Source organism: Bos grunniens, chromosome 4, assembly GCF_055505025.1.
Source record: "Bos grunniens cultivar Pamir isolate PY7600 chromosome 4, Bosgru_T2T1.0, whole genome shotgun sequence".
In the NCBI taxonomy this organism is placed as follows: Eukaryota; Metazoa; Chordata; class Mammalia; order Artiodactyla; family Bovidae; genus Bos; species Bos grunniens.
The window spans coordinates 2,216,833-2,242,155 of NC_141168.1; the positions used below are offsets into that span (position 1 = coordinate 2,216,833).

Genomic DNA, 25,323 nt, shown 5'->3' on the forward strand with positions numbered 1-25,323 from the left:
CCACAGTCCCCTTCCCCGGGACCAGGCTTCAGGCTGCACGCTCCTGTGGCCAGTGCAGTGCTGGGGCACCCTGTGGGTGCTGCTGGAGAGTGGGCCTGAGGGGGCCCTTGCCTTTAGCCAGATGCCGTGGGGAGACTGTGATGATGATGGAGACGCGCACGTGACTGTAGGTCAGTGAGAAAGGCCGTGGAGGGAAGTCTGAGCGAGCACAACAAGCCCGGAACGTGACCATGAGGCAGCCGGTCGAGTCCTCATCCCCAGCTGTCATCCCCTCGGGAGGATTACACCACGCCCACCCCCTCCGTCTCAGAAAGGCACAGCTTTTCTGCCGGGTGACAGCACGGCGGCAGGACCACGGAGTTTGTAAGCCAGGCCCCGAGGCCTCCGTGTGCTCGCTTCTGAGCACATCCGTTTCCTGGTCTCTTGGTTCCTGCTCATGACCCCCCGGGGGCCGGGCGGTGCTGACCGGGACAGCTCTGGGTGGGCTGCGGGGATTCTGGGATGGACAGGACAGGACAGCCCCTGAATTCAGAGACCGCGCATCCCAGTGCGGGGGACAGACGACGGGCCAGTGAGCAACCGATCGGCCGCTGAGGGCAGTGAGCGTGCTGCGGAGGAGTGCAAAGCGTGCCAGGGAGACAGAGTCAGGACTGGTGCAGATGGGAGAGTGAGAGAGGCCTCACAGAAGGGACAGCATCTGAACTGGACCCGAGTGGTGGGAAGGAGCAGGCCCCTCGGAGCTCAGGGCCGGGGCAGCCCCGGAGCAGGAGGAGACAGCACGGGCACGTCTGGAGTTCGGGATGCGGGCGGCGTGTCCTGCGGTGTGGAAGGAGAGAGAGGGACCAAGGGTGTGCTTGGTGTTCTGACTTCAAGCCCCTTTAGGATGGTGGTGCAACTCCCATGGGAGTACTGAGCGGGAACCTGAAGCCGGGGGTTGGATGGGAGGAAGTGGGGGAGACGTGGCTGCTGCTGCTGCTCTTGATGGACTTTCCACCAGGACTGATGAATCTGTGGGCTTACTAAGCCTGTTTAGGACCGTCATTGATGATTCTCCAAATAAGTGATGGAAGTACAGTTCTGAAAAAATGGAAAGTTTGCTTTTGGGGCAAGAATATTTTCTGCTATCTTAGGTCCAAATTCTATACTAGAGCAGCATTCAAAGTTTTCTAATTTCTAAAGGTTTGGGGAAATTTTCTCTGCTTTCCTGGAGGCGACTGTGTGACTGTGTATGAAGCATAAACTCTTTTGTTTGTCTTTGTGCAACTGATGGGAAAGTTACACACTCAAAGTTGTTTTAAAATATAGCCCACAACCCTTCCCTAGGAGCGCATACTAGCTTCACTTTGATGTAAATTTACAGCTGTTTAGTGGCCTTAATAATTAAATGGCATATTTTGGGGGAAATAATTCTGCACATGGAAATGCGTTGCAGTCTGAAAATGAGATACTCTCCTTATTAATCTTGGCCAGAGTCAGATTTCCCCAGCAAGCTGCTTAAATTTGGTGAAAATGCTAAAACAGGACTAAGAAAAATAGATGATAGCCCGCCCCGTGACCTAAAGCAAGGGCTGGCCGACCAGGCTGGACACGAGGAGAAATTATGAATGCTGGTTTGCATCTCCTTCTTTTCTGCACACTTTCTGCCTCGGGAGGAGATCGGTGAGACTGGTGCTGCCTTTGGGGAGCAGGGAGAAGGGGCGGGTGTCTTCTGAGCTCACACAGAGCAGCGGAGACTCGCCCGGACAGCTTGACTTGTGTCTCCTGCAGGTGGCACCATCATGGCCCAGGGTCCCAAATGCTATTGGCCATGAGGCTGTCCCTTAAAGCCTGTCTTAGGTCATTTCTCTCTCTCAGATCACTGTTCCCTTCTAATTTGTAGTTCTAACACCAATCGCTTCAACTAATAGGAAAAAAAGCTGTCAAAAATCTTTTAAAACCTTTTGTAGAATTTATGTATCCACCATCAACCTTTGACTCAATAGACAAATTGTTAATTGGGCAAATTGAATGATTTTAATATTGATTTAAGCTTTTAAATGTTTTTTTTTTAAAGGTGTTTTATCCTAATGCCATCATGAGAATCAGGAGGGCAAAATGATTTTCTAATTTATCAAACCTCTGTATTAAATGGTGCAAACCAATGTTGAGACCTTTGATATTTAACTTGCACTTCAGCATTTTTGCTTTTAGACATCTTAGACTTTCCTCTGAGTGGATGATCAGAGACCTGGATTCATGTTTCTGGAGTGATGTCCAGAAACCTTTGATTTAGCAAATTATGGTCAAGAATATCATCTGAATTGTAATTTTGCCCAAACTCGGTCATTTTCGGTAGTTTTCCTTCGGCATTTACATCATTGCTGTTGTTCAGCTCAGTTGTGTCCAACTCTTTATGACCCCATGGACTGCAGCACACCAGGCTTCCCTGTCTGCCGGGGTCCTGCCCCGGCTGATCCAGGGTATTCGAAGCGGGGACGGCGTCGGCGACCTATTTATTTATTTTATCAAAGATATAAAGAGTAATAGGATGAGGATAGCTCAGTAGGAAAATTCAGTGGAGAAAAGAGGCTGAGTAGCTTGGTTTATGCGGGAGACCAATAAAACTTCAAGACAAGAAGTTTGCACCACTTACGTAGGCCGCAGGCGTCCTTCCGTTCTCCCGAAGGAGAGGAGACACTGAGGCCTCCCCGGTCGGATCTTAGAAGCCCAGGCATAATTAGTAAGCATGGTGGGTTCCGCGCTCCAGATGGAGACTCAACCAGAGTGAGAGAGAGAGCGACATGGGGAGACCAGTATTTCGAGAAACTGATCCCAATTCTTTATTTTCCAGAGTCTGTTTTTATACACTGAGATGTTATGCAAAAGTCACGCGGGGTCAGCAGTCCTGACTTTTATCAAAGTCAGGTGCTTCATACAAATGTATACAGAGGTCTTAGGGGTGTTACATCATCTTCTGGCCAGGGGGGCCTGCTGACAATTTACGACCCTCTCCTTGTGACAGCGGTCAGTCAATCAGGACACTTATTTCTCCAGGGCTGATTATTCTCAAAACAGACGCCACCCAAATAAAGTTACATTCCTACAGGGTGAGGGTGTAGTGGGTTTTAGTTAAGGAAAGAATTTACTTAGCCTAAGGTCTAACGTGATTAATATCAAAGGTTAATTCTATATATTCATTAATGTGTGTAAGGGCAGGGGATATGGAGACTTAGCAACAAACATTGGCTCAACAAATGAAAAACCCTTCACCAACACAATTTCTAATTAGCCCATTATACTTATACTAATAGTTTTCTAACTTTTCTAAGGAACCTGTTTTTAGAAGGTTTAAAGCATCTTGTGCCTCTCACGGTTGGGAGGCTGTGAGCGATCACATGTGGCCGGACAAGCCTGTCAGGCAGGCCAGAGAACCTTCAGAGGAGTTTGTAGGTTAAAACACTCTTATCACGCCCAGGAATTATTATAAACTGGAGCTCTAAGTTAACTCCTTCTCCAAAAGAGGTTGTGGGGGACAGCCCCCCGTAAAGTCAGAGGTGTAGGTGAGCACAAAGTAGTAAAGTAGGCAGGCTCTGGTTATGGGGGTAGATGCTCGAGGAGTTCCAGGGGGACTCCTGAGGCTCGATCCCGCCTTTGCGTATGTCGAGCCTCCTTCCTCATGACCTTTGTCACGGGCGGAGTACCTCACTCTGGCCCCCAACATCTCCCCCTTTTTTATTTCTTAAAACAACCAGATGCAGCTCAGTCGCGAGCTTCCAAATGCTCTGCCAGAGAATCCTGACAATACAAGGAAGAATGATTATGAGAAGTAGGATTAGATCACCAAAAACAACATAACTAGGGATATTAGACAGAATATTTTTTCCAGAAATAAAGTTAGAGAAGGTGTGAAAAAAGTCATTAGCTGCTCCAGTGGCGGTAAAATCCAGTTGAGAGTGTTCCAAGGTCTGTATTTGATTATGAAGTTTCCCTAAGTCCAGGCCAGTATCAGAACTGTTCCAAACACCTGAGATATGATTTTTAATCTTTTCCCATTCATAATCTGTCTCATTTACTTTCAAAGATGTCACGCATATCCACCTGTAATCAGCGTGGCATGTCAAAGCCATCTTCACCTTTAAAGCCTGTAACTCTATCCCAATATGCATAATTGCTTCTTCTAAGGCGTCTACTCTCATCTCTAATTTCCTATCTATAGCTTCCTGAGTTGCTAGAGTTAAAAAGACAATTTTAAACATGGTATCAACATATTGGGCAGTATGCACTTGTTGAGTCAATGATACTGCTGCCGCAGTAACAGAAGTAATTGTTGCTATCAAAGCTGATATTCCTAGGATAAGCAAGACCACAAACCGTCGCGATCGCATTAAATCCTGCAGTTGTTGTAACACAGTAAGACCATAGCTATCATATAGGCACCATAAGATAGGATGGGCATTGTAACACCACAAAGGAGCAAACATTACATTGAGGGTTTAAACAAGATGAAAGCATACATTGTTCACAAGTCACTACGTTAGGTCCACCTGAATAATTCATGCCTACATTAAGTTTGTTGGAGTCATTAGTAAAAAGGAAAACATAAGGCGAGTGTGGACAAGCTAAAACAGAATAAGTAGAATTATTTTCTGGTTGGAGTTCACGCTGCAGCAGCCCTGTCAGTCTCGCCGGGATCTCGATGCTTATCTTGTCTCCCCTGCTGGCCGGCGCCGCGCTGGTCTGGACGGCACTTTGTGGGTGCACTCTCTTCTCTGGCCCTCACTCGCTGCACAAACTTCTTTGCTCTAGGTCGCGGGGTGCAGCGAGGAGGGTGCGGGGCGAGGCTGGAGGCGCAGAGGCAAGAGCTGCCTAGTGGGCGGGGCAAGCGAGTGCGCGCCGCGAACCTGGCCTGTCTGGAACCCAAATTGGTGAATCTGCGTCCTGTGGAAAAATACAAGCACATCCTCGACCGCTAGTTAATAATGAGTCAGGACCCTTCCATTGTCCTGAGAGAAGGTCCTTCCATTTGACTAATGGCTTTGCATTCAATTGCTCTGGGCACCAATGGCGAAGCATTGCAGTAGTTCCGGCGGAATCGGCATTTAAAATATTTATTACAAAAAGAGCATGTTGCAAGATTTGATGGGGAGAGCTATACTTAAACTCCCCTTCTTTTAATTTTTGAATTTGAAGCTTTAATGTTTGATGTGCTCTTTCCACAATGGCTTGTCCCCGGGGATTATAAGGGATGCCTGTATTGTGTTTAATTTGAAACTGTAAACAAAATTCCTGAAAAGACTTAGAAGTGTAAGCAGGAGCATTGTCAGTTTTCAGAGCTTTTGGTAGGCCCAAATATGAAAAACAAGTAAAGAGATGTTGTATAACATCTTTAACTGCCTCTCCGGTATAAGACGTTGCAATAATGACATGAGAAAAGGTATCTATAGTTACATGAACAAAGAAAAGTTTTCCAAATGAAGAGATATGAGTTACATCCATTTACCAGAGTATGTTAGGTTTGAGACCATGAGGGTTAACTCCCATAGGTAGACTATTATAAACAGTGGGGCAATATAAGCAAGAACGCACAATCTCCCTAGCAGTTTCTCTGGGAATTTGGAATTGATATCTTAAGGTAGTAGCATATTGATGATGAAGTGAGTGAGAGGCTCTGGCCTCCTCAATCACAGTAGCCACTGTATTTCTGGTTAAGTCAGCCAAATCATTAAAGGCATTTAAAGGGCCGGGCAATCCGGAATGAGCCCGAATGTGTCCAATGAAAAATATTTTATTTCTTTTCCAAATTTGTTGCTGTAATTTAGTTAACAAATGAAATATGGTAGTTTTATTTTCAGACAAAAACCACAGTTTCAATGTGTGGAGACAACCTGACAATATACTGAGAATCAGAATAAAGGTTAAATTCTTCATCTGCAAACATAGCAAAAGCCTCTATGCTGTTTGAAGTTTCCCATGTTTCTAAAACCTTTTGGTGATTTTTAGTAACTATGGAGGCTTTACCGTTTGCTGACCCATCAGTAAAAACTATCTGAGCATTTGGAATAGGAGATTGTTTACATCTGACAGGAAAAATAACTGGATGTCTGGATATAAAATTCAGCAAAACATGCGAAGGTAAATGATGTAGAATTTGACCACAATAATTTCCTACGGCAACCTGCCAGTCCTCATCAAACATTAGAAGAGCATCAAGTTGTTCTTTATTATATGGAATTACAATTTCTGCTGGTTCTTTACCGAACATTTCAATGCTCCGCTTTCTCCCTTTTAATATCAGCGTAGCTATCAATCCTGGATAAGAAGCCACTACTTTTTTAGTTTGGGCGGGGAGATGGACCCATTCTAGGGGGCCGTTTTGCCATAAAACCAATTTTTTGTCTGGCCACCCCAATTACACCTATGGGGGTTTTATGGTAAAAGAATTGTCAAGCAGTTGTCAATTTAATTTTTTAAATTTTTAAAATTTACATTTTAACAACATAAATTTTGGGATATGTTAATTTAGGTGTAATGTTTAGTTTAGGTCTCTGTATAAATTTAAATAATAAATGCATAACCTCCTTATCTCATTTTGGTATACAGATATATCTAAATGCAAAATGTATTTATATATGTAGTTATACATTTCAACAAGTATAAACTTATTGACATAATATACTTGAATTAATCTTTATAATTAATATGTTAATTAATATATATTACAGCAATACAACACGTACACAGCTAATACCAGCCAACACAAACCAATGTACTGCAATAATACATGTCACACACATATAATTATACGGTATATAGAACATATATCATCACAGCACATCAATCCATACCAATTAATATCAGCCACACACACATTATATTACTGCAATATATATTTGATTATACAGTATATGTATAATATGCATATATACTATACATATTAATGATATACAAATTAATTAAGTATAGATCTATAAATAGAATTAGGTATACCTCTATTATATTTTATTTATACCCATACCTAATTAGGCAAACTGTAATTAGGCAAATATATTTATATTATGTATTTATAATAATATATATAGTATTATTAATTGTACCACCTGTTGATCACTAAGAAATTGAGAAAACCCTTCTCTGAGTATCTCCTATTTGAGATAGCACGTCCCTCCCCCATAGGGTAAAGGGGAGCGTAGGAACTACATAGGGTTGGAAAGTTCCACAGGTACCCTCAAACTGCCAATCTAACATTTTTGAACTTTTAACTACTGTGGGGGCTTGAGGGCAAATGAAACAAAATTTGACCCCTGAAATCTATCAGGGCAACTTGCCAATCATCACTATTTTGTAAAAGACTTGCAGTTGATCCTTATTGAATGGAATTACTATATTTGCTACTTCTTTTCTAAAAAGTTCCACATTTCTTTTTTCCTCCTTTTATAATTAATTGTGCCACCAAGCTGGGATAAGATAAAACTACTTTTCTTGGGGTCACTGGTAGATGGAACCAATGGGCCTTTTTGTCACAAGCACCCTGTAGGTGTATGTTTCGTGGCAAAAATAATTTAATCTCATCTTTTGGTAATATTAATCTTAATTAACTGATCATTTAAAGTCTCATACACTTCAACAAGAGCTAACTGTCTCATTAGTCAACTTTCTCTTAGAACTGGAATTAGGATCAATTTTTAAGCAATCAAACAAAGGCTTTAAATCTGTAGTAGTCAGTTTTAAATGAGGGCATATCCAATTAATGTCCCCTAATAATTTTTGGAAATCATTTAAAGTTAGTAAACAATCTCTCCGCAGCTTCAAAGGGGCATTATCAGTTTTTAAAACTTTTGGCACACCTAAATATGAGAAGCAAGTAAAGAGGTGTTGCACAACATGTTTATAAGCTTCTCCAGTTATTGTTTTGTAACCTAAATTTGGTCTATAGCTTTTTAGATGACAAGCAACCATCTAATCTTTGCTTGAATACTTCCAGCAACAGGGAACTCACTACTCTTCAAGGTTTTAAACTCTCCCTCACCTTTTTTTTTTTTTTTCTACAGCATTCTCAGCCCGCATATCACTTTCTCTAATCTCACCAACTCATTTTTAGTAGTATGTGTGGGCCAGGAACTGGGCCAGTCTTTTCCAGCAATGTTAAGAGACGTCTGTTCTTGTGTCTAATAGCCCTGACATTTTATTTTCTTGAATTAAAAGATCTTTTAAAGGCCTTGGAGCTGTAATTCCCTGCACCCAAAAAGCTAGATCACTAAATCTAAATGCTCTGTGGCTCTTAGCTTGAGAAGTCAAGGTTTTTCTTGTCTGATAATAAGGTAAAAAGCAAAAGCTGTGTTATTCTTTGACCTTTATTAATTTGCACAGTTTTAGTAGGCGGTGAGGTCAAAACTTTAATTTCTCAATATAATCAGAATCTACTACACCATACACCACCAAAATTTCTTGAAAGCGAGCTATACCCTAGCACAAGTCCTACAATGCCCTCAGGCAGGGGGCCAGCCACTCCCATTGGAATCGGAGCAACCTCGTCAAGGGTTAATATTGTTGCTAAATCCCCTTACCGTTTGGCTTTTCTCTTAGCCTGGGTGAGACCCCCCTGAGGGGGTTTTCTCCAAGGAGCACGCTCTGCATATTGTGCATGCAGTCTGTTTTAAAAGCTCCACTGTTTAAAAAACTTTTTATCTTTTTCAGGCTTAGGCAACACTTTGAGAGGCTTTGGGGGCAAAGTGGGGAACTCTTGGGCCCTGGAAGGCGCAAACGGAGGCGGCGGCTATCGCCCCAAATCAGAAAGTGGTGGATAAGTTTTTTTAAAAGTTTGCGCAGAGGGGGAGGTAGCTCGCCAGGGCGTCTGGCCACAGTGTCCTGTAAGTCCTCTCCTCTCTCCTCTGCTGATTTTTTCTTCCTTCTTCTCTTTAAATCTTTCTCAAGTTTTCTTTCCCTCACTCTCTTTTTTCCTTCCTTTTCTCTTTTCTTTTACTTTCTATCATTTCCTTTTTGTTTCCCTCTTTCATTCTTCCTTCTTCCTTCTTACTACCTTCTCTTTCTTTAGTTTTGTTTCCTTTACCCTCTTTCTCTCTTTTTCTTTCCTCCTCCCTCTCTTTTCTCTCTGTATTTCTTTTTCTAACTTCCTTTTTTTTTCTTTTTCTATCTTGCTGCATTCCCTGATTCCTTCCTCCTCCGATCCTCTCTCCTTTTCACTCTTTAGTTCTTTTTCTATCTTTAGATCTTTCTCTATTTTCTTTCCTTTTTTCTTTTTCACTTTTTTTCTCTTTTTTCTTTTTATTTTTCTCTCTTTTTTTGCTTGGGTGAGGCCCCCCCAGAGGGGGTTTTCCTGCAAGGAGTAGGCTCTGTATATTGTGTATTTTTTAAAAGCTCCTTTCTTTAAAAATAAAACTTTTTAATCTTTTTCAACCTTAGGCAATGCTCTGGGAGGCTTTGGATGTAAACTGGGGAATTCCTAGGCCCTGAGAGGTGCAAGCAGAGGTGGAGTAGTCGCCTTAAATCAGAAATTGTTGGATAAATTTTTAAAGGTTTGTGTAGAGGGAGAGGGGGCTCGCCAGGGCGCCCGGCCGCAGCGTCCTGTAAGCCCTCTCACTCCTCGGGAGGTAGAGCACAGTGTCCCTCCTCTTCCTTGTCAATGGCAGAAAATATGATCTGCGCAGAAGGTGGAGATCCACTACCATCCACCGCTATAGCCTCTCCCATAGGTCATCCCACAGCCTCATGATGAGGATCCAGAACATTTTTAATCATATTTATAGGATAAGTGTTTAGTTGTTTTTTCACCTTCACCCAAGTATCTAAATTAACAGTAGCTTCTTTAACAGTTTCAAGATTACTTGTATAAAGAGTTGCCATTCTTAGTTTCAGTGTTATCCATGTCAGAAAGTTAAATATAATAGAAGATAAAGCTTTTAGCTTTCAAAAGATCAGGCTTTTCTTTGGCCTTTTAACTTCAGAAACCATTTTTTCTAACTCTAACTCTTTAACACTTTCAACACTTCCCACTCCTCTCGCCCTGTCTATCCTACAGGGGGGTCCGCGGCACCCTGAGTGGGGTCCTAGCCGTCCCGAACACTGGAAGAACAATAGGGCTGGTGACCCAGATTGTTCCGGGGGAGGAACAGTAGGCTGATGGCCCAAACTGTTCCGAGGGAGGAGCAGTAGGGCTGGTGACCCAAACTGCTCCGTGGGGGAACAAGAGGGCTGGTCACCCAGTTGTTCCGAGAACGGGGAGCAATAGGGCTGATGGCCCTGATTGCTTTGGGGAGCTTACCTTCGAAAATCCCTGTCTCGGGCGCCACCTGCCGGGGACCAGCCCCGGCTGATCCAGGGTATTCGAAGGAGAGACGGCATAGGCGAGGATCAGGATACGATAGCTTCAATTAGATATTAATTAAAGATATAAAGAGTAATAGAATAAGGATAGCTCAGTAGGAAAATTCAGTGGAGAAAAGAGGCTGAGTAGCTTGGTTTATGCGGGAGACCAATAAAACTTCAAGACAAGAAGTTTGCACCACTTACGTAGGCCGCAGGCGTCCTTCCGTTCTCCCGAAGGAGAGGAGACACTGAGGCCTCCCCGGTCGGATCTTAGAAGCCCAGGCATAATTAGTAAGCATGGTGGGTTCCGCGCTCCAGATGGAGACTCAACCAGAGTGAGAGAGAGAGCGACATGGGGAGACCAGTATTTCGAGAAACTGATCCCAATTCTTTATTTTCCAGAGTCTGTTTTTATACACTGAGATGTTATGCAAAAGTCACGCGGGGTCAGCAGTCCTGACTTTTATCAAAGTCAGGTGCTTCATACAAATGTATACAGAGGTCTTAGGGGTGTTACATCATCTTCTGGCCAGGGGGGCCTGCTGACAATTTACGACCCTCTCCTTGTGACAGCGGTCAGTCAATCAGGACACTTATTTCTCCAGGGCTGATTATTCTCAAAACAGACGCCACCCAAATAAAGTTACATTCCTACAGGGTGAGGGTGTAGTGGGTTTTAGTTAAGGAAAGAATTTACTTAGCCTAAGGTCTAACGTGATTAATATCAAAGGTTAATTCTATATATTCATTAATGTGTGTAAGGGCAGGGGATATGGAGACTTAGCAACAAACATTGGCTCAACAAATGAAAAACCCTTCACCAACACAATTTCTAATTAGCCCATTATACTTATACTAATAGTTTTCTAACTTTTCTAAGGAACCTGTTTTTAGAAGGTTTAAAGCATCTTGTGCCTCTCACGGTTGGGAGGCTGTGAGCGATCACATGTGGCCGGACAAGCCTGTCAGGCAGGCCAGAGAACCTTCAGAGGAGTTTGTAGGTTAAAACACTCTTATCACGCCCAGGAATTATTATAAACTGGAGCTCTAAGTTAACTCCTTCTCCAAAAGAGGTTGTGGGGGACAGCCCCCCGTAAAGTCAGAGGTGTAGGTGAGCACAAAGTAGTAAAGTAGGCAGGCTCTGGTTATGGGGGTAGATGCTCGAGGAGTTCCAGGGGGACTCCTGAGGCTCGATCCCGCCTTTGCGTATGTCGAGCCTCCTTCCTCATGACCTTTGTCACGGGCGGAGTACCTCACTCTGGCCCCCAACACCTGTCCTTCACCCTCTCCCAGAGTTTGCTCAAACTCACGTCCATTGAGTCGGTGATGGCATCCAACCATCTCATCCTCTGACGCCCCCTTCTCCTCTTGCCCTCAATCTTTCCCAGCATCAGAGTCTTTTCAAATGAGTCAGTTCTTCGTATCAGGTGGTGAAAATATTAGAACTTCAACTTCAGCATCAATCCTTCCAATGAATATTCAGGACTGATTTCCTTTAAGATTGATTGGTTTGATTTCCTTGCTGTTCAAGGCACTCTCTGGAGAAGGCAATGGCACCCCACTCCAGTACTCTTGCCTGGAAAATCCCATGGATGGAGGAGACTGGTAGGCTGAAGTCCATGGGGTCACTAAGAGTCAGACACGACTGACTGACTTCACTTTCACTTTTCACTTTCATGCATTGGAGAAGGAAATGGCAACCCACTCCAGTGTTCTTGCCTGGAGAATACCAGGGACGGGGGAGCCTGGTGGGCTACCGTCTATGGGGTTGCACAGAGTCGGACACGACTGAAGCGACTTAGTAGCAGCAGCAAGGCACTCTCAAGAGTCTTCTCCAGCACCACAGTTCAAAAGCACCAATTCTTTAGCACTCAGCCTTCTTTATGGTCTTACTCTCACATCCATACATGACTACTGGGAAAACCATAGCTTTGACTATACGGACCTTTGTCAGCAAAGTAATGTCTCTGCTTTTTAATACACTGTCTTGGTTGGTCATAACTTTCCTTCCAAGGAGTAAACATCTTTTAATTTCATGGCTGCAACTGCCATCTACAGTGATTTTGAAGCCCCCAAAAATAAAATCTCTCACTGTTTCCATTGTTTCCCCATCTATTTGCCATGAAATGATGGAACGGATACCATGATCTTCATTTTTTGAATGTTGAGTTTTAACGCAGCTTTTTCAACCCTCCTCTTTGACCTTCAAGAAGCCCTTTAATTCCTCTTTGTTTTCTGCCATAAGGGTGGTGTCATTTGAATATCTGAGGTTATTGATGTTTCTCCGAGAAATCTTGATTCCAGCTTGTGCTTCATCCAGCCCAGCATTTCACTTGATGTACTCTGCATATAAGTTAAATAAGCAGGGTTACAATATACAACATTGACGTACTCCTTGCCCAGTTTGGAACAAGTCTGCTGTCCCATGTCCAGTTCTAACTGTTGCTTCCTGACCTGCATACAGATTTCTCAAGAGGCAGGTCAGGTGGTCTGGTATTCCCATCTCTTTCAGAATTTTCCAGTTTGTTGTGATACACATAGTCAAAGGCTTTCTTATAGTCAGTGAAGCAGATGTTTTTTTTTAGCCATGAAATTAAAAGACACTTGCTCCTTGGAAGAAAAGCTATAATAAACCTAGATAGCATATTAAAAAGTAGAGACATTATTTTACCTACCAAGGTCCTTCTAGTCAAAGCTATGGTTTTTCCGTTAGTCATGTATGGATATGAGAGCTGGACCATAAAGAAAGCTGAGCGCTGAAGTGTTGACGCTTTTGAACTGTGGTGTTGGAGGAGACTCTTGAGAGTCCCTTGGACTGCAAGGAGATCAAACCAGTCAATCTTAAAGGAGATCAGTCCTGAATATTCATTGGAAGGATTGATGCTGAAGCTGAAGCACCAATACTTTGGCCACGTGATACAAAGAACTGACTCATTTGAAAAGACCCTGATGCTGGAAAAGATTGAAGGCAGGAGGATAAGGAGATGACAGAGGATGAGATGGTTGGATGGCATCACCGACTCAGTGGACATGAGTTTGAGCTCCAGGAGTTGGTGATGGACAGGGAGGCCTGGCGTGCTGCAGTCCATGGGGTCGCAAAGAGTAGGACACAACTAAGCAGCTGAACTGAACTGAGATGTTTTTCTGGCATTTCCTTCAGTTCAGTTCAGTTCAGTCGCCCAGTCATGTCCGACTCTTTGCAACCCCATGAATCGCAACACTCCAGGCCTCCCTGTCCATCACCAGCTCCCGGAGTTCACTCAGACTCATGTCCGTCGAGTCAGTGATGCCATCCAGCCATCTCATCCTCTGTTGTCCCCTTCTCCTCCTACCCCCAATCCCTCCCAGCATCAGAGTCTTTTCATGGATGATATAAAATACTTCCATTAAAAACCGGGTGTGTGTGCATGGATGTTCAATCATGTCCAACTCTTTGCAACCCCACAGACTGTAGCCTTCCAGGCTCCTCTGTCCTTAGGATTTCCCAGGCAAGAATACTGGGGTGAGTTGCCATTTCCTCGTCCAAGAGATCTTCCCAATGCAGGGATCAAACCTGTGTCTCTTGTGTCTCCTGATTGGCAGGCAGATTCTTTACCACTAGCTCCAGAAACAAACGTGACTTGCTCAGTGGCTCATGTCTAATGTAATCTACTGGTGCTTATATAAAGTGGGATATGTGAGAATGTGGTAATGCCCTGTGAGACAACCCAGACCTTGGCTTGTTTGGGTGGAGCTCCATGGTTTCAGGAAGACACTCACACAGAGGCAAAGGCTGAGTCCGCCAGGGTTCCTCGTGCCTCTTACCTCCCTGCAGTATGTCTGGTGGGCAGATAGATCCTTTGCCATTTCCAGAAAGCATCTTTGCTGTCTGCGTGGCCGAAAGCTCTGTTTCACAGCCGTCCTGCTCACCTCAGGGAAGGCTCTGCCGAGACAAGGCACGCACAGTGTGCGTCAAGGCGGTGCTTGTTATCTCACCCCACTGCTTTCTCCATCTTTAAAAACAGAGAAGGCAGTGTGGCCTGAACCCCACTATCTGGACTCTTAGAGAAGGAAATGTGCGTGATTGTGCATCCACATTGTGCCCACAGGCCAGTAAGGACACAGCCATGGGGAGCCTACGTTTGCATTTTAAGGAACACTTTCATTGACGACATTGTTTAGAATCACATTGCTCGGGTCCAGGAAAAGCTCTATTTCCACCAGTGTTGACTTTAAAGAAGGATGATGTAACTCAGCTCTGGCTTGATGGACAGGAAGTCTGTCTGTCCATCCATCCACCCACCTATCCACCCATCCATCCATCTATGTGGGCAGATAGAGAAATAGTGCCCACTTATCAACATTCAGAAAACAAAGATCATGGCATCCGGTCCCATCACTTCATGGGAAATAGTTGGGGAAACAATGGAAACAGTGTCAGACTTTATTTTTTGGGGCTCCAAAATCACTGCAGATGGTGAGTGCAGCCATGAAATTAAAAGACATTTACTCCTTGGAAGGAAAGTTATGTCCAACCTAGATAGCATATTCAAAAGCAGAGACATTACTTTGCCAAAAAAGGTTCGTCTAGTCAAGGCTATGGTTTTTCCTGTCGTCATGTATGGATGTGAGAGTTGGACTGTGAAGAAGGCTGAGGGCTGAAGAATTGATGCTTTTGAACTGTGGTATTGGAGAAGACTCTTGAGAGTCCCTTGGACTGCAAGGAGATCCAACCAGTCCATTCTGAAGGAGATCAGCCCTGGGATTTCTTTGGAAGGAATGATGCTAAAGCTGAAACTCCAGTACTTTGGCCACCTCATGGGAAGAGTTGACTCATTGGAAAAGACTCTGATGCTGGGAGGGATTGGGGGCAGGAAGAGAAGGGGACGCCAGAGGATGAGCTGGCTGGATGGCATCACTGACTCGATGGACGTGAGTCTGAGTGAACTCCGGGAGTTGGTGATGGACAGGGAGGCCTGGCGTGCTGCGATTCATGGGGTCTCAAAGAGTCGGACACGACTGAGCGACTGAACTGAACTGAACTGTACCTACTGCCAGTTTTTACTACTTAACTCACATCTTTTTCTCAGTCATGGTTAACTTTGGTCATATTATATCTGTACTGTTGTAAACCATCTGAAATCCTATTTGGAGATAGTCAAAAATGAAAGAGAACCTATTGGTTCTGAGTGTTTAAGGTTGATAATGGTGTAATATGCTAATACACTCCATGAAAGTGTATTTGAATTTCTCTATAAGCCGAAATTTATGTGTTAAATGGAAATGAATGAGCAATGTTGGGAATTTCAAGCCCTGATGGTAAGTGGTGGGGTGTAGGGGCAAGAATCCTGCCTTGCTTTGTGTAGACAATACATAAGGCCAGTCGTGTGTGTTCATGCGCCATGCGTGATTTTAGTTTACTAAATAAGACTAGTCAAGACTGAGCTGGCTGATGAGAGAGTTTCTAAATGAAATCCCGGAGTCCCTGCTGTTAACCTTTGTGAGCCTGTTACTGTGTGACACTTGAGTCTTGCTGCAGCCTTACCGATCTGACTAGCAAAGAATCAACAGGCACATCCTTTGTCTTTATCAGCTGGCGTTTGCTGAGCCTGTACTATGTGCCTAACACATAGTCCGTGGGGACACAGCTGCAAACACAGTGTAGGCAGCCCCTGCCTCCTGCTCCTGAAGCCACGTGGTTAAGAGAAGGCTTCATCCGTCCGCTTGACTGTGGAGACAGCAGGGCCGGGTGCCGCAGGAGGCGCAGGCCCGGGTGGTGTTCCTGCGGGGTCTGGGCCGGGAGGGGCTGCATTCCTGGCTGGGCTCCCCTTCTTGGTGGGCGTGGCTGTCCCCTGGCTTGGAAAGCCCTCCTCCCAGCCCTGTCCACCCCAGCCCCTCCTTCAGGACCAGCACTGTCCCATCTCCCAAGAGCCCTGCTGTGGCCTCCCGCCCGCCTGGCCAGCCCTGTGGGCTTTCCCTGCTTGCATTACCTGCTAGCATTTCTCTTCAGGCAGACAGTTATATATTTTTTAAACTGGAGTAAAGGTCTAAAAACAGAGCCCTAAAATACTCCTTAAATACTTAAGAAAAACTCTCATTATGTGAAAAAAAAAAAAAAAAAAAAACCAATGGTACTAATGTAGCACATGTTCTTGGCAGAAAATGCAAACAAATAGGAGAAAATAAAATTTACCCACAACTCCATTATCAAGAGATGAATATGTTTTTTTAAAAAATGATTTGTTTCTTTTTAGCTGCTCCGAGTGTTCGCTGCTATGCGGGGTTCTCCAGGCGGGGAGGGGGAGCTGCTCTCCAGCCGCGGAGCACAGGCTCTGGGCCCATGGGTCCAGTTGTCGCAAGCAGACTCAGTAGTCTTGGCTCAAGGGCTAAGTGGCTCTGCTACGGTGTGTGGAATCTTCCCAGATCCGGGATCGAACCCGTGTGCCCTGCTTTGGCAGGCGGATTCTCCTCTGCTGAGCTTCCAGGATGTGCAAGAGATGAACACTCTAACGTTTAGGTGTAACGGAAACCTAAATAACCGTGTAGGCTGCGGTTTCTCCCCTATTGTTGTTCAGTCGCTAAGTCGGGGCTGACTCTGCGACCCCGTGGGCTGTGGCACACCAGGTTCGCCTGTCCTTCACCGCCTCCCGCAGCTTGCTCAGATTTCTGTCCATTGACTTGGCAGTGCGATCTCACCATCTCATCCTCTGTCACTCCCTTCTCCTGTTGCCCTCAGTCTTTCTCAGCATCAGGGTCTTTTCCAGTGAGTTGACTCTTCCCATCAGGTGGCCAAAGGATTGGAGCTTCAGCTTGAGTTTCAGTCCTTCCCATGAATCTTCAGGGTTGATTTCCTTTAGGATTAACTGGTTTGATCTCCTTGCTGTCCAAGAGACTCTCAAAAGTCTTCTCAAGCAGCACAGTTTGAAAGCATTAATCCTTTGGGGGTTAGCCTTCGCTATGGTCCGACTCTCATGTCTGTACATGTACATGTACTCATGAAAAAAACCACAGCTTTGACTACGCAGATCTTTGTTGGTAAAATGATGTCTTTGCTTTTTAATATGCTGTCTAGGTTTGTTACAGCTTTTCTTTCAAGGAACAAGCATCTTTTAATTGTCTGGCTGCAGTCCCCATCCCCAGTGATTTTGGAGCCCAAGAAAATAAAATCCATTGGCTTCCACTTTTTTTCCACCTTCTCTTTGTCATGAAATGATGCGACCAGATGCCCTGATTTTTTTTTAATTTATTTTTTAATTGAAGGATAATTGCTTTAGAGACTTTTGTTGTTTTCTGTCAAACCTCAACATGAATCAGCCATGCTGCTGCTGCTGCTAAGTCGCTTCAGTCATGTCTGACTCTGTGTGACCCCATAGATGGCAGCCCACTAGGCTCCTCTGTCTGTGGGATTCTCCAGACAAGAATACTGGAGTGGGATGCCATTTCCTTCTCCAGAATCAGCCATAGTCATACATATATCCCCTCCCTTTTGAACGTCCCTCCCATCTCCTGCCCCATCCCACTCCTCTAGATTGATACAGAACCCCTGTTTGAGTTTCCTGAGTTTTTTGAATGTTGAGTTTTAAGCCAGTTTTTTCATTCTCATCTTTAATTCCTCTTCGCTTTCTGCCATTAGAGTGGCATCCTCTGAGTATCTAAAGTTGTTGATATTTCTCCTAGCAATCTTGATTCCAACTTGTGATTCATCCAGCCCGGCACTTCACATGATGTACTCAGCATATAAGTTAAAGAAGCAGGGTGACAATATACAGCCTTGACGTACTCCTTTCCTAATTTTGAACCAGTCAGTTGTCCCATGTCTGGTTCTAACTGTTGTTTCTTGACCTGCATACAGGTTTCCCAAGGGGCAGATAAGGTGGTCTGGTATTCCCATCTCTTTAAGAATTTTTTGCAGTTTGTTGTGATCCACACAGTCAGAGGCTTTCTTTTTTTTTTTTCATATTTAAGTTAACTTTATTACCTAGTTTCATGTCTAATTTTATCTTATGTGGCCTTAATTCATTAGACTTCCCCCGTATTTTTTGTGTAAACACGTTGAAGATACAATAATCATTTCCATAAAACCACTTCGATTCTGAGAACAACAGAGAATCACAAATACTGCAACATGGCTACACACTCCACGGCAAAATCCTCTTGAATTGGGTACCTTTAAAGATGAAACCAAAGTTCTTAAAAGAAATTCTGTATTTCAGATTATTTTTCCTTAAGGAGAGAAGAGGGGTGTGAGCTAGGAGGGGCGTGACTGCCATGATTTGTTTTAAAGGCTCCTCTTAACGAATGTGTCAGTAGCCGACTGTAGGCAGAAGGGTGTGTTTAACAGACTCTTGAGGCCGACCTCCGCCTGCCTGGCCTGCCCTCCCTCCTCCTCCATCGGGCTAGTCTGAGGTTTCATTCCACAAATAAGCAGCAGATGAAATACTTTACAAGATACAGCACAGCTGATGTGAAGACTAAGGACCCTACTCTTACTTTAAGAGCAACAGGCCCTGGGCGCCCCTGCCCCATGCAATAAAACAAGTTTTATATACACTTCCCATATCCCTTTCTAACATTTTCTTATATAAATTTAAATATCTTACAAAAAAGGCTTTTTCCTCCAAACATACAAATTTGAGTGAAACATATATTCCCCACCTGTGAACTTGTTTCTTCACTAAATAAAAACGCTACCTGATATTAAGGGTAAGTGTCTCTTGGCCCCTGGAGATCACTGGAGTCTGAACTGCACCGTGGAGAAGGCACTTGTGTTTCTGAGGTCTCCAGGAAGTGTCTCAGCGGGCGCTGAGCCGCTGTCCTCCAGAGCCGGGCCCAGTCACTGAGGCGGCTGGGGAAAATGGTGAGTAAACTTGATTCTAAAATTACGGAAATGAAAAATAACGGCATGGACTAGTTCTTAGTCTAGAATCAAACTACACACAAAGTGTTCATTCATGAAGATTCAAACCTGTTTCATTCTCTCATAAATTAGAAAATACAAAGGTGGCTATCTGAATGCCAAAGCTCAAACAGTCCTGAAAGGGGTCTGCGTCAGTGGCCGAAGGGCAGCCCCTCGGGGCGGGCCTGGGGCCGGGCGGGGCCCTACTGCTGGGCCAGCAGCACCGTCCTGTTGGCCTTCATCTTCTCCAGCCGCTTGGCCAGGTGGCTGTTGGTCATCTCCATCTCCTCGATCTTGTCCAGTGCTGTTCGGAGCTCTCTTTGTAGCTTCCTCTTCTCTGCTTTCAGCTCATCCTCGACTTTCTCTGCATTCTCAGCAGCGGTTCTGTATCTCAGCACCTGCCGCTCCAGGTGGCTGATACCAGAGGCTTTCTTGTAGTCAATGAAGCAGAAGTAGATGTTTTTCTGGAATTCCCTTGCTTTCTCTATGATCCAGTGAATGTTGACAATTTGACCTCTGGTTCCTCTGCCTTTTCTAAGTGAAGTGAAGTGAAGTCGCTCAGTCGTGTCCGACTCTTTGCGACCCTGTGGACTGTAGCCCACCAGGCTCCTCTGTCCATGGGATTCTCCAGGCAAGAGTACTGGAGTAGGTTACTCACTACGCTGAGGTGACAGTCTCTGGTGAAGGAAGGAATTAGCCTGGGGATGTTCTAAATGCGTTTGCTGCACTTTGAGACCTTGGGTGCATCTCCCAGACCTGGGACTGTCTGTCCTCATCCACCTCTTGCATCTCTCAACCACAGAGTCATCTGTTAGTTACATATTTCCTGACAGACACTGAAATATTTGGCCTCCCTCCTTTTTGCTCTCTTCTTCCATGGAATACGGTTGCGATATTCTGCCCACTGGTGAGGACTGTCTTACTCTGAGGCATGATTTGCTGTAGCCTGGAAACATAAATCTTGGCTCTCAGATTCCATGGAATCATTTGGAATTGTGGATCAGTGCCTTGGTTATCAGTCAATTGGCAGTTGATCTTTGATGTCCCTTCCCCAGCCCTGCTGCCTGTGGGTGGAGGAAGGCTGATGGGAATTGCTGGGGTCCGTGGCCCCGGAGCAGTTGCTGGGGTCGTCTGTGCGGCCTCTGCACGCAATCACTGAGGACACCGAGGTCTGAGAGGCCAAGAGACTTGTCCGACTTCATAAATCAGCCAGTTTTGTGACTCGAGAGTGGATGTAATAAAGTATTGATGGGAGAACGTTTTGAAATTGAACTGGAATGAGGTTTCTGGATTACCTGTGGACTTCAATTACCTGATCCATCTCTTTCTCACTGTGGGACAGGTATTCTGTGATTCCATATAATAAAGGTTCTTTTTGAAATGGGTTTGGCCCAGAGAAAAATGGCAGAAATGAGTAGCAGAGTAATGAATTTTGTGTTTTTTTATAGATCAAAATCTAATTTTAGACTTTGGTATCACTGTAGCAACATGCTATTTCTAGCTTATTATTATTGCATTTTTGCTCTAATTTTAAACCTCTATTTGGAGAAGAAACTTGATAAACTGGAACTTTTAGGCTCGAAAGGAGGAACTCGAATGAGACAGAATAGCGACTGACAAATAGCAACTTGAATCACCTGAGGGGGGGAATCAGTGACGTAGGAAGTTTGGAAGTGGTGGTTGTTGTTGTTCAGAGGCTCGGTCATTCAGTCACTCAGTCACGTCTGACTCTTTGTGACCCCATGGACTGCAACACACCAGGTTCCCCTGTCCTTCACCGTCTCCCAGAGCTTGCTCAAACTCATGTCTATTGAGTTGGTGATGCCATCCAACCATCTCATCCTCTGCCGTCCCCTTCTCCTCCCACCTTCAACCTTTCCCAGAATCAGGGTCTTTTCCAGTGAGTCACTCTTTACATCAGGTGGCCATAGGATTGGAGTTTCAGCTTCAGTGTCAATCCTTCCAATGGATATTCAGGACTGATTTCCTTTAGATCAGATCAGATCAGATCAGTCTCTCAGTCGTGTCCAACTCTTTGTGACCCCATGAATCACAGCACGCCAGGCCTCCCTGTCCATCACCAACTCCCGGAGTTTACCCAGACTCACGTCCATCGAGTCAGTGATGCCATCCAGCCAGCTCATCCTCTGGCGTCCCCTTCTCCTCCTGCCCCCAATCCCTCCCAGCATCAGAGTCTTTTCCAATGAGTCAACTCTTCCCATGAGGTGGCCAAAGTACTGGAGTTTCAGCTTTAGCATCGTTCCTTCCAAAGAAATCCCAGGGCTGATCTCCTTCAGAATGGACTGGTTGGATCTCCTTGCAATCCAAGGGACTCTCAAGAGTCTTCTCCAACACCACACTTCAAAAGCATCAATTCTTCGGCGCTCAGCCTTCTTCACAGTCCAACTCTCACATCCATACATGACCATAGGAAAAACCATAGCCTTGACTAGATGGACCTTTGTTGGCAAAGTAATGTCTCTGCTTTTGAATATGCTATCTAGGTTGGTCATAACTTTCTTTCCAAGGAGTAAGCGTCTTTTAATTTCATGGCTGCAGTCACCATCTGTAGTGATTTTGGAGCCCAGAAAAATAGTCTGACACTGTTTCCACTGTTTCCCCATCTATTTCCCATGAAGTGATGGGACCGGATGCCATGATCTTTGTTTTCTGAATGTTGAGCTTTAAGCCAACTTTTTCATTCTCCACTTTCACTTTCATCAAGAGGCTTTTGAGTTCCTCTTCACTTTCTGCCATAAGGGTGGTGTCATCTGAATATCTGAGGTTATTGGGATTTCTCCCGGCAATCTTGATTCCAGCTTGTGCTTCTTCCAGTCCAGCGTTTCTCATGGTGTACTCGGCATAGAAGTTAAATAAGCAGGGTGACAATATACAGCCTTGATGTACTCCTTTTCCTATTTGGAACCAGTCTGTTGTTCCATGTCCAATTCTAACTGTTGCTTCCTGACCCGCATACAGATTTCTCAAGAGGCAGATCAGGTGGTCTGGTATTCCAATCTCTTTCAGAATTTTCCACAGTTGATTGTGATCCACACAGTCAAAGGCTTTGGCATAGTCAATAAAGCAGAAATAGATGTTTTTCTGGAACTCTCTTGCTTTTTCCATGATCCAGCAGATGTTGGCAATTTGATGTCTGGTTCCTCTGCCTTTTCTAAAACCAGCTTGAACATCAGGAAGTTCATGGTTCACGTATTGCTGAAGCCCGGCTTAGAGAATTTTGAGCATTACTTTACCAGCGTGTGAGATGAGTGCAATTGTGCGGTAGTTTGAGCACTCTTTGGCATTGCCTTTCTTCGGGACTGGAATGAAGACTGCCCTTTTCCAGCCCTGTGGCCCGTGATCATTCATGTCGTGAAGTGACTGTTGGCTTGAGGGGTGGTCTCCCCGTGCTTCCTAGGCCAGGCACCTCGTGTGCCAGTCACGTGGCGAGTCCAGAGGAGGATGGTAGCTGGGGTGCACTGAGCGCTTGCTGTTCGCAGGCTCTGTTCCGTCTCAGCCGCCTCTGTCATCTCGTGTCTGCCCAGCCTCACGCAGGCTCCCAGGGGTTTTGGGGTCAAGGGTACGCCTGCCTGAGGGCCTTCGCGCTTACCGTCTGCTTTCCGCATGAGCGCCGTCCCCCGGTTATGCATGTGGTCTCGCCCCCGTGTCCTCAGGATTGCCCCTCCTCTTTATAGAGTGCTTCTCTCGCCCGTGTCTAGATTCTCCTCCACCCACTTCTCCCACCCTGTGTGTCCGCATCTCCGAGGATGGCGTCACCTGGCCCCCCGCATGAGCCTGAAGCTCAGGACTCCTCCCTGACTCTCCCCGTAGCTGAGGTGTTGCCAGGTCCTTTGCGTTTCTCTCCCAAAGACCCACAGATCTGTCCGCCGCCGGCCATGGCCTTAGTCTCAGGTTTTAGCATCTCATGTCCCCCAGCTGCTGGGCCCACTTCTTCCCTTTCGGTGGCTTTTGGCACGGCAAGGAGACGTAGTTGCTGTGGCATGGGGCAGCTGTCTACTCATTTTCACGACTGCGTGGCATTCCTCTGTGTGAGGCTGTCACAGTTTATCCATTCCCCAAGTGAGGACGTTGGTTGTTTCTGCTCTTGCTGTTGTGAACTGTTCTGCTATTACCAGGGTTGTGTATTTTATTTCAGGCTCATGCCCAGGGGTTTCTCTGGGATGCGTCTACCCGGGAGGGGAATTGTGGGGTCACAGTGCGTCCAGAGGCTCGACTTCACAAAACGATAGCAGATTTCTTTCCAAAGAGGTGTGTCAGCTGGTCTCTGTGGTCCGTCGGTCCGTATGCTCCCTGAGTTCTCACATTGTTAGAATTCTTAGCTTTTATCAATACAGCGGGCAGAGACTGGTGTCTCACGGTTCTTAGTTTGCCCTGAGCTGATGACTAGTGAGATCAAACGTCTTCTCACGTGTTTATTGGATTTTCTTGGTATATCTCCTGTGGCTGGCAGTGGCTATGCCTCTTCCTTTCCAATGCTGGTGGCTGTGCTGCGCTATAACTCTCGGCTGCACGGGCTCTGACCGCCCCTGAGGGCTGAACTCGAGCAGCGACGCTGGCCGGCCGAGCGCCTCCCTGGCTGTCGGGGGCGCGGCTCCCAGGGCGTTCCCAGGAAGGACTGTGGTGTGGCAGGCAAGGGCCTCCTGTCACTGTGTCATTCCCAAAGTCAGAGAATCTGGAATTCCCGGGGCACGCACCCAGCGTCCTCTGTCCTCTGGGAGCAGCTCCCAGGGGTCGTGCCCTTCTGGTCACCTTGTGGTCCCTTTCCCCGGAGGGTCTCCTCTGCTTCTTCACGCGACCACAGGGAGGACGCTTTCCCAGAGAGCAGGCTAGGCGACGGGAGCGGGACTCCCCGCACCTTCTCGGGAGCTCAGGCGTCCCGGGCTAGGGTGTCGGCCACTGCCCTGGGCTGGGGTTCCCGCGTGAGCCGCTCTGCACGTGAGCCGGGCAACTTCAGCAGCAGCATCCTGCTGATGCGCACACACGCACACACTCTTACACATACACACACACTCAAACACTACACACTCACGTACACACACTCATAAATCACATACTTCACACACTCACACAGTCTTACACATACACACACACACACTCTTACACAGACACATACTCTTACATATACACAGACTCTTATACACTATACACTCTTATACTTAACACTTATACACACCCACATGCTCTTACACACCACATACTTATATACACTCACACACTGCTACCCACACATCCTTATACATTCTACTCACATATTCTTATATACTTTCACACACTCTTACACCCTCACACACACTCACAAACTCTCACACACACTACAGTCACACCTATACTACACATGTTACACACTCTCACACATACACACTATACACTTACACACACTGACTCACACTACACACTAACACACTCATATACTACACACACTGCACACTCAGCCTGCACACACATGTACTACACACACCACACACACACAAACACACACCCTGACACACATACCACACCCACTGCACATGCAAACACACACACGTACACTATACATACTGCACACGCTCACACACGCTCACACACACACTCCACACACCTGGCTCACACACACACACCCCAGTGTGGTGCCGGGCGTGCTCAGTGTCTGGCCACGCCCGCAGCGGCTGCACACACGCTGCGGGAAGCTGTGTGCCTCCCCCGGCCCCTCCTGTCCCCGCCTTTCGCCGTCTCTCCCCCCGTGTCTGCCGCGCCTTCTCTGCTTCTCTTTGAGGGGACCTGCCTTTATGTCTCTACTTGCCCAGGACAGTCCCATTTAAAACAGTGTCAGAGACACCTGCACAGTGTGACTTAATCCCGGGCAGTGTTGCTAAATCTTTTGCTCCAAGGAAAATGCTAACCGACGGTACACTGCTAACGGTGCAGGCCTGCCTCTCTCAAAAATAATCATAGATCAATGAACTACGGGGCGAGTTATAAAGTGATTGACTACAGTGTTCCTTTAAATATTGATGATAATTGATTTAATTTATAAGACCATTTCTTTCCCTCTTTTCATAACTGTTGAGTAGAGCACTGGTATCAGCCCCGAAGACAAGTCCACCTCTTGTCTGGGTGAGTGTCATGAGGTGTGTCCTGTTTGGGGC

The 25,323-nt window shown here is 45.7% G+C and overlaps 2 long non-coding RNA genes across 4 annotated transcripts in view; one reads left to right on the forward strand and one right to left on the reverse strand.

Annotated features, from left to right (window-relative positions):
* Positions 1-25,323, forward strand: part of LOC147373379 (uncharacterized) — a 212,402-nt gene that overhangs the window by 89,121 nt on the left and 97,958 nt on the right. The gene's annotated exons all lie outside the window — the stretch shown is intronic.
* LOC147373380 (uncharacterized) lies at positions 166-19,592 on the reverse strand. 2 transcript variants are annotated; one of them, XR_015161858.1, is made up of 3 exons: positions 18,973-19,592; positions 14,107-14,224; positions 166-816 (listed from the first exon to the last, which is right to left on the reverse strand). It is a non-coding gene; the product is annotated as an uncharacterized LOC147373380 (long non-coding RNA). The 2 variants fall into 2 exon arrangements; XR_015161857.1 differs by having other exon boundaries at positions 166-1,077.